Below are 20,897 nucleotides of genomic sequence, written 5' to 3'. Positions count from 1 at the left end.
CACTCGAGGATAAGGGTTGAAAAGCGCAGTAGTCAATTGGACAATACAGTAATCGTTAGTAATGGAAATTCAGTAAATTTGTTATATATATATATATTTATATTTTGCTAAATACGCATTACTACTTATCAAGGCCCAGACGCCACTCGAGGATAAGGGTTGAAAATATTCAACAAATTTTTTATCTACAGATTAGAAAATTTGTATATAGGGTATTCAGACATATGGAATATATCTAGCATAATCTATCTATTATATCTATAAAAGTCAGAATGTTTGTGTGTGTGGGTGTGTGTGAGGTAGAGAGAGAGAGAGAGAACAATTCTTAACCTATATATTCAACAAATTTTTTATCTACAGATTTTAAATTTGTTATAAAGGGTATTCATACATATGGAAATATATCTAGCATAATCTATCTATTATATCTACAAAAGTGAAAATGTGTGTGTCTGTGAGAGAGAGAGCAATTCTCAACCTATATAATCAACAAATTTTTTATCTACAGATTAGATAATTTGTATATAGGGTATTCAGACATATGGAAATATATCTAGCATAATCTATCTATTATGTCTATAAAAGTGAGAATATGTCTGTGTGTGAGAGAGAGAGAGTAAGAACAATTCTCACCCTTTATATTCAACAAATTTTTATCTACAGATTAGAAAATTTTTATATAGTGTATTCAGACATATGGAAATATATCTAGCATAATCTATCTATTATATCTATAAAAGTGAGCATGCGTGAGAGGAGAGAGAGAGAGAGAGAACAATTCTCAACCTATATACTCAACAAACTTTTTATCTACAGATTTGAAAATTTGTATATAGATTATTCAGACACATGGAAATATATCTAGCATAATTTATCTATTATATCTATAAAAGTGAGAATGTGTGGGTGTGTGAGAGAGAGAATGAGAGAGAACAATTCTCAGCTTATATATGCAACAAATTGTTTATCTACAGATCCGAAATATCACATTTGTATAGAAGTAGAAATCTGGATACCTATTCTGATACCTAATAAAAGAAAGGACACTCTTTGGGGCGGATTTTGATGATAACAAGTCACTAATAAGAAATTATAATAAACATTGAAATAATTTAAGAATTTTATCAAAATAAAATTGCATGGTAATCACCCAATTTCTGCCACAAAATTTTGATTGGCAAAACTCATAAACAGAAAATATATATTTTCTAATTTCATCTTTTTTTTTATATAATCTGATTTGATGTTTTCCTTAATATTCAAATCACTATATTTTGCTGCTTAATATCAAATACAGCAAATGAGTTATTTTTTATGCATCAAACAATTACATTTTCTCATTCATCCAAACTAATCACTGAACATCAATTTCATATTTTCTTCACTAAAATATTACTGTGCTTGATGTCATCAAGTGGAGCGGATCATTTTTTTTTCATTTGTTCACACATTTTTCCAATTTATATATATTTTGTCTAAGATTCTTAGCCTATGTCATTGCATACCAAGCTGTTTATTAAAAGTTACGGTTCACTGTAAACACATACGTTACACCAAAATAAAAACGCTTCAGATAATGTCTTGATATTCAATTAAGTTTCTCACATGACATCTTATGAAGTTAGTAGAAATGTTACAGACTTTTGAATCTCAAACACTTTCAATACTGTGCACTGATATTTTCTTTTTTGGAATATAAGCACATTCATGATTTTTTTTTACAAACGTCAACAAATTTCACAATGTGTAGCAATGTACTGAAACAATTATAAAAATATTTGTTTTTATTTTGGATGATGCAGGGCATCCGAAGAGAGATTTTTCTAACAAAATGAAAGTATAATTTTTAGCAATAGGTATCTAGGAAAAGGCCACTACATACGTTATAAATTCCAAATTTCCACAACCTGGCAAATACTGGTACACGCTAGCAAATTTAGATTTGCAATTACAGAATATGATTCTAATTTTTTCCTTTGCTCTTTATTCTAACACTACACTAAGTTTACTGTTTTATTTCGCTACAGTTGATATTGTGTAGAACAATAAGAAAATCATAGTGAACAATGCATTCAACAAAATTTCACACACATTTCTAGATACCTATATCTAATAAGTTCAAAAGAAAGGACACACTTAGGGAGGTATTTTGGTGGTCAAGTCACTAAATAGAGATTAGCTGGTTTCCCGGCATAGCCCAGGATGTAATAAAGATTGACTGAAATACATGTTCTAGCTGGTTTCTAGGCGTTGCCAGGGATGTAATATAGACACATTATGTTGTATATTACCTGTTCTCTTCTCCCTAAGGTAAAACAATTTCATATACATGCTGTAAATTACCTATGCTAGGGATAAAACATGAACAATACCAGTCCGGGGGTAGATAAAACAAATAATACATAGAGATGAAAGATTCGTCTCCCCTAAGAATAAAACATATGTTCAATATCTGCTTTTGTTTTTTCATTGTTTATACGGTCCCGAGCAACGCCGGGTAGCCCTGCTAGTTCATATATATAAAAGCGAAAATGTTTGTGTGTGTGTGTGTGTGTGTGTGTGTTTGTATGTTATGTCTCGCAAAAACTTTCGACACGGGCCACGGATTTTCGTCAGATATGTATCATTTTAAAGCTCCAACCTTCGCCCGATAAATATCGAAAAATTGGCCAAATACATTAATTCCTTCACCCTAAACTGGGCCCTTTTCTACAAGGAGGGTGCCGAAAAAATCGTTCCTTCATTTTCTCTGCTCCTGCTACGACGACAATGACGTCATGTTTAACAAAGAAAACGTTCACGTTAATTTAAACTACCTGCAAGAGATTTTAAAGGTTTAATTTTATCCGTTACCAAGTGTACGTCTCTTTGGCGTAGGGGTAACGTGTCAGTCGATTTTTTCCGCCTTAGCCTCGATGCTTCTGGTTCGAGCCTGTCTTTCTACCTAAACTTTTTTCCTTTTTTTACGTTTGTTCGCTGTTTTGATTTGTTTTGGTTTTTCCAATTTCTCTTAACATCGTGTTTTTTTACAATATTAAAAAAGGGTCACCCTCTCCTACATACACCCCCCGAAACACCTGAGCAACGCCGGGTACCCTCGCTAGTAATATATATAAATCGATAGAACATTAACTCTATAATAATATATACAAAATCTGCAAGAATTAAAGTATCATATTTAAGCGTACTTTACGACCGGGTTTTGCCGGACGTTCGTGCAGCTTAGATAAATACTTTTGCAGTTTTAACAAAAAAGAAAAGCTACAATAATATCAGAGCGTCAATATATTACATATGAATGGGTCCCCTGTGGAATTTCCACAGGGGACCCACTAATTTATATATTAATACGATAGCGTGTGCGTTATTTTGTGTGTTACTCTTACATCCGGGTCGTTTAATTGTTATGTATTTCTATTTCTTGTATTAATAATTTTACTAAGAATTCTTCATAATTTGGGTTTCGGTTTCGATATAGCTGATGGCACTTAAGTCATCAATTTTTTGTAATAAATAATTTTACCAAGACTTCCTCATAATTTTTGGTTTCGGTTTCGGTTATAGCTAATGACACTCCAATAATCTATTTTTTAAATAATTTTATAAAGAATTCTTCATAAGTTTTGGTTTCGAATATTAGGTTTCGATTCAAGCTGATAAACCCAAGTCATATATATATATATATATATATATATATATATATATATATATATATATATATATATGAAATCGCAACTTTATAATATATAAAAATCGATAGAACATTACCTCTATAATAATATATACGAAATCTTCAATAATTAAAATATCACATTTAAGCGTACGTTACGACCGAATACGCCGGGCGTCCCTGCTAGCTTTTGCAGTATATTATTGTATAATTTTATTTATTCATACAAATAGTATTGGCTACATATGTACATACATGTTTCAACTGTTATTTCTTTGGAAATCCGTCGTCATCAAGCCACTAGTCTAAGTTGGTTTCAACTGTGAATGTAAGAATTCTTATTTCTATACTTTTTTGTTATTTTTTTTTCATGAGGTAATGTATGAGGAAAAGAAAAGTACTGTGTTATGTTGGCATGATATTCAATTAATATTTTATCGTGATTCTTATAGTACACGATGCCCCAATAAAATGTATATACTCTTTAAATAACAATAAAACCAACATTTATTATAAGAAAAAAAGTTTCATACATCAAAATACTGTGAACTAATATAGAAACCAGCTAATCGTCGAAAGTGTTCAATTGGCCATTGTGGTTCATGAACAGCTGACAACGTTCACTTATTGAATCGAAAACGTTCCTAATTAGTCAAATTGATATATTGGCACATCTTCTTTCAATGGTTGCTTTCAACTTATTCATAGTAGTTCGTTTTGTGGTCTGAATCCTGTGCTTTACATGCCCCCCCCCCCAAGAGAAAAATCCACGGGGGCTCAAATTCGGTGAACGTAGACAGTACTTGATACTTCCTCATCGTCCTAACTATCTGTTTCGCAGGTGACTATCAAGATATGTTCTTATGTCATGATGATAGTGGGGAAGTGCTTCATCCTGCTGGAAGTGCCATTCTTTATTCCTAAACATCTCTTGGGAATGTGGGATAGCGTATTCATGTCGCAAGTTGGGATACTTTAAAAAGTGTACACGTTTTATTGGGACACTCTGTATAATTCTAGCTTATTGTTTTCATCATCTAACAACACGTGTATCGTTATAAGAAAACCTTTATACAAATTTATTATCTATTGATGAATTTGTATAAAGCGTTGTTGAAATCTAATACTATAAGCAGATGTTTAAGAACAATTTAGACCTGCGTGTGATGCACATCCACCCAACATATTTATTTACTCAATTCATTTTTATTGTTTATATTTCTTTTTTTATTTTATCAATCCGTACCCGTTTGTGCACACATCATCAATATACACATACCAATAGGAAAAAAATTATGGATATCATATATTTCAAGTTTGGAGTGTGTGATTCTTCTAGTCTTTATCTATCGTTACTTTCATGCCAAACATTCAAATCTAAATACAATCACTGCAAACAAGTTTCATTTCTTTCTTTTTAAAAGAATTTGCACGAGTAAAGTTTTTTTTCCTGATAACTGTCAATCTGTCAAACACAATACCACAGGATTCTTCCCCAGCTGACTACACTATCGTCGTTCTTAAATAATTAAAGCAATTAATAATTAAAACAAATCCATTAAACCTTATCCTCGAGTGGATTTTTTAATTCCATTTTCAGCCCAAACAAAGCATAGTGCCACATTGAGGTAGGGGGCTACTATCGGGGACGTCAGTTGCAGGAATATTATGAAGGGAGATGAGCAGCAAGATGCCTGTTCACATTACACTTGAACTTCTGCATATCAGTACAGTTTGGAAAGCAGAACCCCGGAAGGGAGTTCTAAAGTTTAGCAGTTCTGGGTGAGAAACTATTGGAGTATAAGGCTTTCTTACACCTAGAGATCTCTACTGTATAGGGGTAGGATTTGGCTGCTTGTCTGGTTTGTCGGGGGTATTTACGTCGAGGGAGTACAAGTGCTTGTTGTTTGTCAGAGCATTCACAGTTAAAATACTTGTAGAACAGGCAGATGGATGCAACATTTCGTCGATGGGACAGGGGTTGAAGCTTAGATGACAGTTCAGGGCCTATCAGGTTTGCGACTCTCTTTTGAACACTGTCCAGGAGGGAGAGACTAGTAGCAAATGTACCAACCCAAATATGACAACAATACTCCATACATGGGCAAATGGTGGCCTTATAGAGGTACAGGATACGTTCAGGCGTAAGAAGCTTTCTAGCAGAGTAGAGTGCCTACCTTTTCCACAGAAGCCTTGGCTCCCAATGAATCTGTTCCAATTCATATTCCTTGTGAACGTTGGGCCGATTTTGAAGATAAACAAACGGTGATTCATTAGTAGATAAAAAGTCTTAATAATTAAGTATGGACTAAAACGCTCACAACAAATACTCGCCCACCTGAAATCAAGGTTTAATGGATTTGTTTTAATTATTTAAGAAAACAGCTCAATAAGAACAATGATATTGTAGTCAACTTGGAAAAAATCAAATGGTATTGTGTTCCACAGATTGGCAGTTGTTAAAAAAATCAAATGGTATTGTGTTCCACAGATTGGCAGTTGTTAAAAAAATCAAATGGTATTGTGTTCCACAGATTGGCAGTTGTTAAAAAAATCAAATGGTATTGTGTTCCACAGATTGGCAGTTGTTAAAAAAATCAAATGGTATTGTGTTCCACAGATTGGCAGTTGTTAAAAAAATCAAATGGTATTGTGTTCCACAGATTGGCAGTTGTTAAAAAAATCAAATGGTATTGTGTTCCACAGATTGGCAGTTGTTAAAAAAATCAAATGGTATTGTGTTCCACAGATTGGCAGTTGTTAAAAAAATCAAATGGTATTGTGTTCCACAGATTGGCAGTTGTTAAAAAAATCAAATGGTATTGTGTTCCACTGATTGGCAGTTGTTAAAAAAATCAAATGGTATTGTGTTCCACAGATTGGCAGTTGTTAAAAAAATCAAATGGTATTGTGTTCCACAGATTGGAAGTTGTTAAAAAAATCAAATGGTATTGTGTTCCACAGATTGGCAGTTGTTAAAAAAATCAAATGGTATTGTGTTCCACAGATTGGCAGTTGTTAAAAAAATCAAATGGTATTGTGTTCCACAGATTGGCAGTTGTTAAAAAAATCAAATGGTATTGTGTTCCACAGATTGGCAGTTGTTAAAAAAATCAAATGGTATTGTGTTCCACAGATTGGCAGTTGTTAAAAAAATCAAATGGTATTGTGTTCCACAGATTGGCAGTTGTTAAAAAAATCAAATGGTATTGTGTTCCACAGATTGGCAGTTGTTAAAAAAATCAAATGGTATTGTGTTCCACAGATTGGCAGTTGTTAAAAAAATCAAATGGTATTGTGTTCCACAGATTGGCAGTTGTTAAAAAAATCAAATGGTATTGTGTTCCACAGATTGGCAGTTGTTAAAAAAATCAAATGGTATTGTGTTCCACAGATTGGCAGTTGTTAAAAAAATCAAATGGTATTGTGTTCCACAGATTGACAGTTGTTAAAAAAATCAAATGGTATTGTGTTCCACAGATTGACAGTTGTTAAAAAAATCAAATGTTATTGTGTTCCACAGATTGGCAGTTGTTAAAAAAATCAAATGGTATTGTGTTCCACAGATTGGCAGTTGTTAAAAAAATCAAATGGTATTGTGTTCCACAGATTGGCAGTTGTTAAAAAAATCAAATGGTATTGTGTTCCACAGATTGGCAGTTGTTAAAAAAATCAAATGGTATTGTGTTCCACAGATTGGCAGTTGTTAAAAAAATCAAATGGTATTGTGTTCCACAGATTGGCAGTTGTTAAAAAAATCAAATGGTATTGTGTTCCACAGATTGGCAGTTGTTAAAAAAATCAAATGGTATTGTGTTCCACAGATTGGCAGTTGTTAAAAAAATCAAATGGTATTGTGTTCCACAGATTGGCAGTTGTTAAAAAAATCAAATGGTATTGTGTTCCACAGATTGACAGTTGTTAAAAAAATCAAATGGTATTGTGTTCCACAGATTGACAGTTGTTAAAAAAATCAAATGCTATTGTGTTCCACAGATTGGCAGTTGTTAAAAAAATCAAATGGTATTGTGTTCCACAGATTGGCAGTTGTTAAAAAAATCAAATGGTATTGTGTTCCACAGATTGGCAGTTGTTAAAAAAATCAAATGGTATTGTGTTCCACAGATTGGCAGTTGTTAAAAAAATCAAATGGTATTGTGTTCCACAGATTGGCAGTTGTTAAAAAAATCAAATGGTATTGTGTTCCACTGATTGGCAGTTGTTAAAAAAATCAAATGGTATTGTGTTCCACAGATTGGCAGTTGTTAAAAAAATCAAATGGTATTGTGTTCCACAGATTGACAGTTGTTAAAAAAATCAAATGGTATTGTGTTCCACAGATTGACAGTTGTTAAAAAAATCAAATGCTATTGTGTTCCACAGATTGGCAGTTGTTAAAAAAATCAAATGGTATTGTGTTCCACAGATTGACAGTTGTTAAAAAAATCAAATGGTATCGTGTTCCACAGATTGACAGTTGTTAAAAAAATCAAATGCTATTGTGTTCCACAGATTGGCAGTTGTTAAAAAAATCAAATGGTATTGTGTTCCACAGATTGGCAGTTGTTAAAAAAATCAAATGGTATTGTGTTCCACTGATTGGCAGTTGTTAAAAAAATCAAATGGTATTGTGTTCCACAGATTGGCAGTTGTTAAAAAAATCAAATGGTATTGTGTTCCACAGATTGACAGTTGTTAAAAAAATCAAATGGTATTGTGTTCCACAGATTGACAGTTGTTAAAAAAATCAAATGCTATTGTGTTCCACAGATTGGCAGTTGTTAAAAAAATCAAATGGTATTGTGTTCCACAGATTGGCAGTTGTTAAAAAAATTAAATGGTATTGTGTTCCACAGATTGGCAGTTGTTAAAAAAATCAAATGGTATTGTGTTCCACAGATTGGCAGTTGTTAAAAAAATCAAATGGTATTGTGTTCCACAGATTGGCAGTTGTTAAAAAAATCAAATGGTATTGTGTTCCACAGATTGGCAGTTGTTAAAAAAATCAAATGGTATTGTGTTCCACAGATTGGCAGTTGTTAAAAAAATCAAATGGTATTGTGTTCCACAGATTGACAGTTGTTAAAAAAATCAAATGGTATTGTGTTCCACAGATTGGCAGTTGTTAAAAAAATTAAATGGTATTGTGTTCCACAGATTGGCAGTTGTTAAAAAAATCAAATGGTATTGTGTTCCACAGATTGGCAGTTGTTAAAAAAATCAAATGGTATTGTGTTCCACAGATTGGCAGTTGTTAAAAAAATCAAATGGTATTGTGTTCCACAGATTGGCAGTTGTTAAAAAAATCAAATGGTATTGTGTTCCACAGATTGGCAGTTGTTAAAAAAATCAAATGGTATTGTGTTCCACAGATTGGCAGTTGTTAAAAAAATCAAATGGTATTGTGTTCCACAGATTGGCAGTTGTTAAAAAAATCAAATGGTATTGTGTTCCACAGATTGGCAGTTGTTAAAAAAATCAAATGGTATTGTGTTCCACAGATTGGCAGTTGTTAAAAAAATCAAATGGTATTGTGTTCCACAGATTGACAGTTGTTAAAAAAATCAAATGGTATTGTGTTCCACAGATTGACAGTTGTTAAAAAAATCAAATGCTATTGTGTTCCACAGATTGGCAGTTGTTAAAAAAATCAAATGGTATTGTGTTCCACAGATTGGCAGTTGTTAAAAAAATCAAATGGTATTGTGTTCCACAGATTGGCAGTTGTTAAAAAAATCAAATGGTATTGTGTTCCACAGATTGGCAGTTGTTAAAAAAATCAAATGGTATTGTGTTCCACAGATTGGCAGTTGTTAAAAAAATCAAATGGTATTGTGTTCCACAGATTGGCAGTTGTTAAAAAAATCAAATGGTATTGTGTTCCACAGATTGGCAGTTGTTAAAAAAATCAAATGGTATTGTGTTCCACAGATTGACAGTTGTTAAAAAAATCAAATGGTATTGTGTTCCACAGATTGACAGTTGTTAAAAAAATCAAATGCTATTGTGTTCCACAGATTGGCAGTTGTTAAAAAAATCAAATGGTATTGTGTTCCACAGATTGACAGTTGTTAAAAAAATCAAATGGTATTGTGTTCCACAGATTGGCAGTTGTTTAAAAAAAACTTTACTCATACAAATTCTGTTTGGCTTTAAGTAGCTAAAAAGAAAAAAATGAAACTTGTTTACAATGATTGTATCTAGATTGGAATGTTTGGCATGAAAATAACGATAAATAAAGACTAGAAGAATCACAATGTAAGTTTGTAATATATATATATATATATATATATATATATATATATATATATATATGTATATAACGTAGACAGTATCGTCATATATATATATATATATATATATATATATATATATATATATATATATATATATACTAGCAAAAGTACCCGTCGTTGACTGGGTTCAAAAACAGCCTATAGTAAATTGACTCTGATTTATGAAAAGGAAGGGTGGTAAAGAGATAACTTCGAATTTGGGGGTATCAAAACCAAAGCAAAATATGATGAAAGTAGAAATAAAATAGATAAACCCCTAATTTATTATACCATACCTGTTCACACTGAAACACTTATCACAATATTCTGTGGATCTATGTTAAAAACCTTGTTAAACTTTGTGACATATTTCCATTTTATGGAGGTCAGGCGCGTACGAACACCCCATAATTTTATTATACCATATTTCTTCAAACTGAAACATAATTATCAAAGTATACTTACGCAGATAGATATGAAAAGTCTTTATTTAAGTGTGTGCCTATTTCCATTCTATGGAGGCCAGGCGTGAATGCAGACCCCACAATTTTATTATACCATCCCTATTGAATTTAAAACATACTTATCGAAGTATTATTATGTACATCTATATCAAAAACACTTGTAAACGTTTTTTTTATTTTTAAATTTTTTATTTCCATACTTTGTGGACCAGGCGCGTACGCAGACCCCACAATTTTAATGAATCATCATTATGCCAGATCAAACATACCCATTCCTGTGTCTCGATACATCTGCTATCATTATATGTGATCAGTATATCATTCAACCACGGTAGTGGTTGAATATATGCTTAAGTCCGAAATTGAATGAATCGAGACACATTCAAACCCCCACCACTAATTCCCTTCGCAACCAAATTTCAAACAGGTTATACAGTTGGATAGAACACCTCATTAGCTACATTTTGAAAAAAAAATTTCGAAAATTGGTTCAGTAGAAAAAAAAGTTACAACAAAATATGTGGGTTCACAAACAGGAGAGTAAGTACATAAGTGACTAACGCTTTTTCTTTTATTTTGCATAACTTTTTGGTATATAAATATTTTTTACTGCGATTTTGCCAATATGACATGTTAGCGTAACGGTTAGAGTACCGGGGGTTGGTGGAAAGATTTTAGGTTCAATCCCGTGTATTGTTTTTTTTCATAATTAAAAACCGAACTTTTTTTTAATAACTAATTTTTTTTTAACTCTCCTTATGATTTTATAGCAAAAATGGTGAATTTATCGATTAAAAATATTAGTAAATTCTATGATATACATATTCATTGAATGAACTAAAATTTTTCGTTATTACATTTGATGAAAAATGTAGTCCCATTTTGGCAATGCGTCTGACCAATGATGCTTTTGAACCCGCGACCAGCACTGCGATGTCATCAGCAGCAGCCTGGACATAAATATTCCTATTTTTAAACTCCTTTAAAAGAGGATTCAGCATACAATTCCATAGTAAAGGTGATAAAATCCCACTTTGGGGGTTTCATTTAACTACTTCCCTTTTAACAGTTGCCCTCAGTAGTTCTATTTGAACTGTTCTGTGCCTCACCATATACTCAATCCATCGGATGAGTACTGGTGGCACATTGAGTTCTCGTAGCGACTTGAACATACTACTGAAGGGTATGTTGTCAAAAGCTCCAACGATATTTAAAAAGACACCGAGTGCCATCTTCTTTTTTTTTAGTTGACGCTCTATACAGATCACGAATTTATGAACCGCAGTCTCGGTAGAGACCCTGGCTCAGAACTACTGTGATTGAATGATAAATATTGCATAAATGTGTGTGTTGAGAGCTAATTTTTTTGGACAATCATTAATAAATATTATAAATTTATATATTAATACAATAGCAATGCCTGGAAAAATCATGGATTATATGGAAAAATGCGCGCATGAAAAGTAATATTCTTAAGATTTTATTAAATCTGGAAAAGTAAAGGACAAGAAATTCAACATGGAAAAGTAAAGAACAAGATATTCTAGTAAAGTAAAAAATAAGAATTTTTTAGACTTAAAATATTGCAGCTGAAAATAAAATTTGAATATTGATAAATATTGTATTTATTATTTGCATATGTTGTTGTTTATTGTTGAGTTAGAAAGAATTAAATGATCCTAATTATGATATAATAAAATTATTATTTTTTATGTAAATTATAAAATTATTCATTCCATCTACTAACTAACTTACTAATGAATTAATTTTATTCAAACAATTTTCACTACATAAATATATGCAAATAATAGGGGGGGAATAAGTTCAATCCAGCGACTGACACCCTTTCTAACTCAACGCGCATTTTTCCATATAATAATATAATAGTCAACCATATAGGAGCCTATTCGTGACACACACAGACGTTCAGCTTTATATTATACTAGCAAAAGTATCCGTCGTTGACTGGGTTCAAAAACAGCCTACAGAAAATGGACATTGACGTCGTTGACAATTTACTGCCACCAATTACGACGCTGCGAGCATTTTCATCAGCGCTGTCTCTGCACCATTCTCAACATCCACTGCACTGACTATGACACCAATGTTGAGGCCATCGAGCGGGCGGAACTCATCAGCATCGATGCCACGCTGCTGAAGTCACAGCTATGCTGGGTCGGGCACGTCTCCAGAATGGACGATCTTCGCCTGCCCAAGATAGTCCTATATGGCGAACTATCTACTGGCCGTCGTGACAGAGGGGCACCCAAGAAAAGATATTAAGACTCTTTGAAGAAGTCCCTCGGTGACTGCCACGTTGACCACCTCCAGTGATCTGCTCCAGCTGCTGACCGTGTTACCTGGCGACGTACTGTCGACCAGGCTATCGTCTCCTTTGAGATATCCGACACAGAAAATCTGCGGGAGAAGCGCTTCAGGAGAAAGGTTCGGGAAGCCTCAGCAGCCACACCTGACGGGACTTTTGACTGCAGCCGCTGTGGCCAAACCTGCTTGTCCTGCATCTGTCTCGTCAGCTACAAGCGTGCCTGCAGTCGATGTGGAAAACCCCCTTCATAGAATCTTCGTTTGCGAAGTACTGCCAAAACTCTATTTCTCTCTCTCTCTCTCTCTCTCTCTCTCTCTCTCTCTCTCACACACACACACACACACTCTCTCTCTCTCACTCTCTTACTCTCTTTCTCTCTCTCTCTCTCTGTATATATATATATATATATATATATATATATTATTCAGAATATTGAGATACATGAAATCTACAGGTGTGCAAATCCAGCGATTATCGGTCTTACAAAGTATTATTGGATGTAGTATTTTATATAAGACTATCCCAGCTAAATAAAATTGCTCGATATCCTAGATAGAGCAAATAAATCATAATTTAGGAATTTAAAATTTGTGATTTGAAAAAATTAAACTCCAGCAAGACCTAGGCGATACAACAACACTATAAAAAGCTACACGAATTTTTCAAACATTGTGGCCTAACAATTGAAGTCGACCCAAATAAAAAAAATCCAACTTCTTAGATATTTCCTTTAATATACATTCTGAATCTTATACCTCTTACCATAAGCCCAATCTGAACCTATTTTATGTGCACAAACAATCCAATCATCCAAAGTCAATAATTAATTCAATAGTACCTTCTATATCCAAAACGATCTCAAATCTGTCGGCTGTCGACAAAAAGGCTTTTAAGCAAGTATCGACATTTTACAACAGTGCTTTAATGAACTCAGGATATAAAGAACATATAGAATATAACAAAACAACTCTATAGTGAAAAAGTTAAATTCAGTAATTACCCACAATAGGACAATAAAAACTAATAACAACAGCACAAGACAATATATTCCTAACAATACAATTCCTAATCAAAAACAATATAATAAAAACAGAAGAATAAGACTAAGAAGGCTATATGATTCAATCCACCATATAGCTCAAATGTAAAAACCAGCATACCTAAGGAATTCTTTAGAATAGTAGAAAAACCGTTTAGGTACCTACATAATTACAGCACAATAAACACTCTATAAAAATATCATACTCTACAATGCTGAATCTAGTCAAGACTATAATTTCAACAAATAATATGAAAATTAGAAAAGCTCAGAATCTTTCCAATAATTTAGTCCTTAGGAATAAATGCAACTGCCAAAATAAAAATGAATGTCCTCTAAATAAAGATTGCATACACAAAGACGTGGTATACGCTTGCACGGTGACACAATTGCCGACACATAGGAGCAACCAAATCTACAGAACAAATAATGAGTCTAATCAAAATACTCTGGGCGCAAATATAGGTAGCCAAGATTCTAATAACATCAGCAACAACCAAAATAGCAATTCTAATAATATTATTCCTAACATAAACCCACAGAATACTAGCCAGCTTTCGCCTTGCATATCTTCAGAATTTCAATCAACACGGTTTCCCAACATAACAATTACCGACCCTGAGTTGAATAAGCCATTAAACAATGAAAATACATTAAAAACATTCACTTACATTGGTGCAACCTCAAACTTAATAAAAATATGAATTTCAAACCACATGCATTCCTTCAAAAATGAAAGAACACAAAACAATAATAGTACATCTTTAACTACATTAATTAATAGTCTAGAGAACAGGAAGAATTTTTTATTAAAAAAGCTAGATCATACACAGCTAAATTTTGTAATCTTTGTATCTCCAAAGCAGTTAATATTATAACTTCCCCTAATAAATGCCAAAAATGAGTTAGTTTCTAGATGTAAACACAAGAAAACCTTTAACTACAGCCAACTTAAAATAACATAGATTATCCTCGAACATTTACCGTTTGAAAAATAAAACACCTATTACTTATTACTATTCACCTAATATACTACATTCTTTTTAGCTGATATACTAATGTCCTCCTATTTCATACTGTTTAGTAACTCACCATGCACGCTTTCAAATATTACAATTTAAATCCCAAAACGCTAATTTCACTTCTAGGAATTAGCGTGAATGCTGTATTAACACTATTTAAACACCCCCTAATCAATACCATTATAAAGCTAAATTTCCATACTCTTAAGTAGATCATATAGTTTCCTGTTGAAAAATATTTTCCCCGCTATATATATATAAATATATATATATATAATATATATATTTAAAAATGCAAAAACTCATAATACTCGAAATGCATAATCTCTGGTACTTGTTGGCAATCAATCTTTTTAAACCATTGTTATTATTATTATTATTATTATTATTATTATTATTATTATTATTATTATTCTACTACTACTACTACTACTACTACTACTACTACTTTTACTGCTACTGTTTTATATATATATATGTGTGTGTGTATGTATGTACGTGCGTATATGTGTATATATATGTATATATATATATGCATGCGTGCATGTGTGTATGTATGTGTATGTATACGTGTGTATGTATATATATATATTATAATTATTTTATGATTGTTTTAGTGGTGGCATTGATGGTGGTCGTAGTATGTATGCATGTGTATGTATATGTATGTGTGTGTGCATATATATATTATAATTATTTTATGATTTTTTTGTGGTGGCATTGATTGTTGTGGTAGTAGTATTATACAGATATAATCCTTATCGTCATGACTTTTATTAGTGCTATTTTTATTATTATTATTATTATTATTATTATTATTATTATTATTATTATTATTATTATTACTATTATTATATTATATTATATTAATATTACTATCATCATTATCGTTATTGTTTTATACCATTATTATTATTATTAATAATACTATTATATTTTATTATTATTGTTATTATTGTTTTAATGGTAGCATTGGTAGTAGTGGTGCTATTACACAAATGTAATATTTATTGTAATGATTATTATTATTGTTATTATTACTATTAATTATACTGACATTAATATTATTATCATTTCATTAATATTATTATCATCGGTTTTACACTAATATTATATTATATTATATTATTTTTAAAATAATCATTATTATTATTGTTATTATTAATGCTACTTTTATTATTGTGATGATTATTAGTAGTAATAAAATAATAATAATAATAATAGTAATAATAATAACAATAATAATAATAAGTATTATTATTATTATTTTATTATTATTATTATTATTATTATTATTATTATTATTTTTAAGGCTACTAATATCATTGGTATCATTATTATTATTATTATAATTAATATAATAATAATAATAATAATAATAATAATAATTATTATTATTATTATTATTATTATTATTATTATTATAATTATTATTATTATCATATCTTTTTATGTTAATACACCTTGTTAATATATGCCATATTTCCAGAGACTAATCGAACTCTAAGATTTCGATTAAATATTATTATCATTAAGTATATACGTTGGATTTCACTTTATGTATTAGAATTATAAATTTCAGCGTTATATATTAAGAGCAAGCAAACAGAACTTTTATTTTTCCTTTTTCTCCCTTTCTTTCTTCTCCCTTTCTTTCTTTTTAACATTACTATGCTTCTTATTTTTTTACATTACTAGTCGTTTTCTTTCTTTTTCTTTTCTTTTATTTTCTTTCCCGCCTTTTAACACTTAGCTGTAACCTTGACCTATTTTTGAATCTTGTCAAATCCTGTCTAGACATTTCCTATTCAAGAATTATAAGTTAGATGCTCCCTTAATTTTATTTTCTTTTTCTTTTTCTTTCTTCCCAAGTTAAATTCTCCTACCAGTTCCTTACTTTTAGAAGATAGAATTTAAATTTTGCGATTTTAATAATATTACAACATTTTCACTTGTGCTGACTTACAAATATAATCTTGGTAACAAAAACTGCATCTGATTTTCAAAGACTATTCTGCTTTGGTTTGATAAGCAATTCTTTTTAATTATTTTCATTTTCATTTAATTTTAATTTAATCTTATTTGCCTGTCTACAGTTTTTATTCACAAATTGATTGAAAACTTAAACTGAATTTTGAAACTGATATATGGAAAAAAATTTTACTGGATTGATATAATCAAAGATTTGCCAGATATCCAATCAAACTATAAAAAAATTGCGGAAATATGTAAATATTGGATTGTTACCAGCTTCCTTGGATTTATTACAATACACATTGGATCTTTTTACCTGCCGAATACCAAGAACTTCCATTACAGGAAGTAATAGCATACACTTTCAATTTGAAGTTCAATATCTTTTTTTGTTGCATAAATATGCAGTATTTTTTGCTGCATTAATATACAATTTCCCTTATTACATGTAGCTAAAATGATTTAAAAACTTTAAAAACATTTAATTCAATTTTTATGTTTATTACCTTTAGCAAATTAGGTGCAAACATTTTATAATATTTGCTAATAATTTTCCTCCGTGGAGATGTATAAATATCGAAAAGTCACGGGTTAAGGAGATATATTTTACTAAACTGTAGTCTTGCATACAATAAAAAGTTCTATACTTGAAATTTAACCTTTTCAAATCACAAATTTTAAATTCCTAAATTATGATATATATATATATATATATATATATATATATATATATATATATATATATATATATTAGTGATAGGACGATTCCAATATTTTCCTGATTCCGATACAATTCCGATTTCGATTCTTTATAAATTTCTAATTATTTAATTATAAGATTGTTATTTCCCTAGTTTTTCGGAAAAAAATAAATAAATAAATATGCAGATATTTTCCTAAACGTACAAAATACACTTGTGGGGGATGATCTATCGATTTTAGTTTTACTTTTATTTTAAAAAGCAATGAATATTTACTAATTTATCATTATTACCAGTAATGGAAGTGTTTAATTTAAACAAAATCAAATAAAAAAGATAATTAAAAGAATCGATTTGACATTGGAAAATATTTCCGATTCCGATACCGATTCCGATATCCCCAAGTTCCGATTTTTACGACTTCCGATTAATCGTCCCAACACTAATATATATATATATATATATATATATATATATATATATATATATATATATATATATCAACCAGAATTTGAACGTACCTTTCTGATTTTTTTAAAATCATACAACACAGTCTAGTCTGCACAAAACCGAGAAAGATTGTACCATAGTAGCTTTCGTTTTCGTCTTGTTAAAAAAAAGAGATGCATTTCGCGGTCTGCTTCATGAAACAGCCTGTCAGATTTAGTGATGGTGTCAATCAAGGATTGAAGACGTCGTGGAGAAAACATTCAAATGGTATTTAAGTGCACACATCTTCTTGATGTGCATTTATATGAGCTTATGAACTTACTTATTTTTGCCAATAAATTGATTTGGTTTATGAACTGTAAATGAGGAAGAAGTAGAAAGAATATTGAAACGGAAGAAGAAGAAGAAAAAGCAAAGAAAAAACAGAAAGAAAAGTGAAGAAGGAAACGAAGAAAAAATTGAAGAAGTAGAAGACGAAGGATAATAAAAGAAGTAAAAGAAGAAAACTCCAAAAGGAAAAGAAGAAAACAAAAACATCATTGAAGTAAAAAATGAATGAAAAAATCAAGTGAAAATTGAAGAACTGATGAAGACAAAAGAAAATGAAGAAATGCTTAAAAAGAGGAGAAAATTTGAAGAATTTCTTCTTGTTCAAATTTATTCTTTTACAAGAAAAGTTGAAAAGAAAGAGAAATAATCAAGAAAAAAATTGGAGAAGGCAAAATTGAAGCTAAAGAAAAAATAATAAAAAAGAGAAAATTGAAAAAAAAAATGAAAGAGAAAATATTCAACAAAAGAAGGAAAAACTCGGATGAGAAGATAAGGAAAATTAAAGTAAGAATAAACAAACATGACATAAAAAAGAAAATAAGGAAACTGATTTTGGGCGGGAATTTGAGAAAAACTGAAGAGGAAGCGAACCGGATTTGGAAAAAGGAATCAAATTAAGCACTTTCTGTACAAATGAAATAAAAGACTTAATGTGTTGGGGTGGATGGGTGCGTCTGTGTGTAAATTTGGGTGGGGGGATGAATCGATGGTGGTGGGTGGATGTTGGGTCAGAATGATTAAATGGCGAGGGGGGAGGATGCTGAAAGAGGGTGGTGAGGTCTCGTTCGGGTGTGTTGCCTTTGCAGTGCAAATGTCATGTTTTTGAAGACCTCCATAAACTAGTCGGTTTTTGAAGAGTGGAAAGACGGTCTTGGGTTTAAGAAGCGATGACAGACAAATCAGAAGGCCGGGCGACAACGAGCAAGATCACAAGAAAGAAAGAAACTTAAGATGAAGGGAATGAATGGAAGACGGGATGAAGAATTTAGGATGAAGAAAAGGTGAACTTGTCTTTTATTTCTTCCGTTTGAATCAACGTGTTGAAGAAAACGAAGTGTAGAAGTTGAAGAGGAAAATTAAAAACATAGAAAAGTAAGAGAAGAATTATTGGGGAGGATGAGGGAAGAAGACGAAGAGTATAGTTGAAACTGAAGAAGAAGAAGAAGAAGAAGAAGAAGAAGAAGAAGAAGAAGAAGAAGAAGGATGATGATGATGATGATGATGATGATGATGATGATGATGATGATGATGATGATGATGATGATGATGATGAAAAAAGAAAGAAAACAGTGAAGAGAAAGAAGAAAAGGGCGACAGAGAAAAGTGAGAAGAAACAGGAAGATGGGTACAAAGGAGAAGACGATTAATAAAGAAGACAAGGAAGAAAAGATGGAGGAAGAATAGAAGATGCTGAAGAAGAAAAATATTAAGAATGCAAAGAAGATGAAGGAAGAATAGAAGATGCTGAAGAAGAAAAATATTAGAAGGCAAAGAAGATGGAGAAAGAATAGAAGATGCGGCTTTTTTTTTCTTGTAAAGCATGCATTACTTCTAGCTAATCTAAAGTTAATACATAAACCTAAAGGTATTACTTCTTAACCAGATTTTTAAACTAGTTAAAAATAATCAAACTTTTTCAATTTGATAAAAGTTCCATCATAGCATATTTATTATGGGGTGGAGCTGGAACGGTCGAACATCCCAGCTCGACCTAGATAAAGGCAAAAAGTATCCATACATTAACATGGGAGGGGAGACTATCTTCAAGTACTATCCTAAGCCGGGTATGGAGCAACGGACTTGCTTTTTATTTTATTTTATTTTATTTTATTTATTTTCTCAATGGAGAGTAGATAATGCATGTGGATGTGTTATCGGAAGCTCCAGTTACTCTCGCTTCTCCTTTTTTGTCCTTCAGTGGTCATTTCCAATGAATGATTTTTCTGACAAAGGGTGAAGAAAAAGCTGCTTTCCAGGTCGGTAGTACTTTGTAAAGAGTAGCCTGAGATGTCGGAAAATTTCTGTTTCTATGTCTATCCTTGTGGTCATGTCACTAGTAAGGGTGTTGGAGGTAAACGTTTCATCTGGGCTAACGTTACCCGCCTGATAGTCAGGGACCCGAACCTTGGATTAACCACTAAGGAGGCTGCCCTATCAGCAGGTGAAAAGTGCCGAGGCTGCTGTATTGCCATTTGGTGAATGGATTCTGGACCATACAGTAGTTTCTGGTAGGGCCTCTCGATGCCATATTAGTGGGTAATTGTTACGGCTTTACCTTTTCATGTGCTACAAAAAAAAGTTTTCTTGTCTTTTTCTCTCTTATTTTCCCTCTCTGTCCTGCTCAAATCAAGTCTACCGACCTGCTCCACAAACCCCAAAACCTCAACAATCATGACAAATCTCCAAAAAAGAAACGCGAATAAACCTAGAACCCCATCCTCCAACGTAGACCCCTACTATCAGGTCTCCTTCTCCAACATCAGGGGTCTACGTTCCAACCTTCCAGAGGCTAAAACACAATTACAGGAGACGAAACAGGACATATTCTTTCTAAGTGAAACTGGCATAGGGCCAACCACTTCTCTAGACGAATTAATAATTAAAGGATACTCTAACTTAACATCTAAATCTAACCCCCAAGGTCGC

Source organism: Euprymna scolopes, chromosome 21, assembly GCF_053919585.1.
Source record: "Euprymna scolopes isolate OS-2025 chromosome 21, ASM5391958v1, whole genome shotgun sequence".
Classification (NCBI taxonomy): domain Eukaryota; kingdom Metazoa; phylum Mollusca; class Cephalopoda; order Sepiida; family Sepiolidae; genus Euprymna; species Euprymna scolopes.
This window is presented reverse-complemented; position numbering follows the sequence as displayed.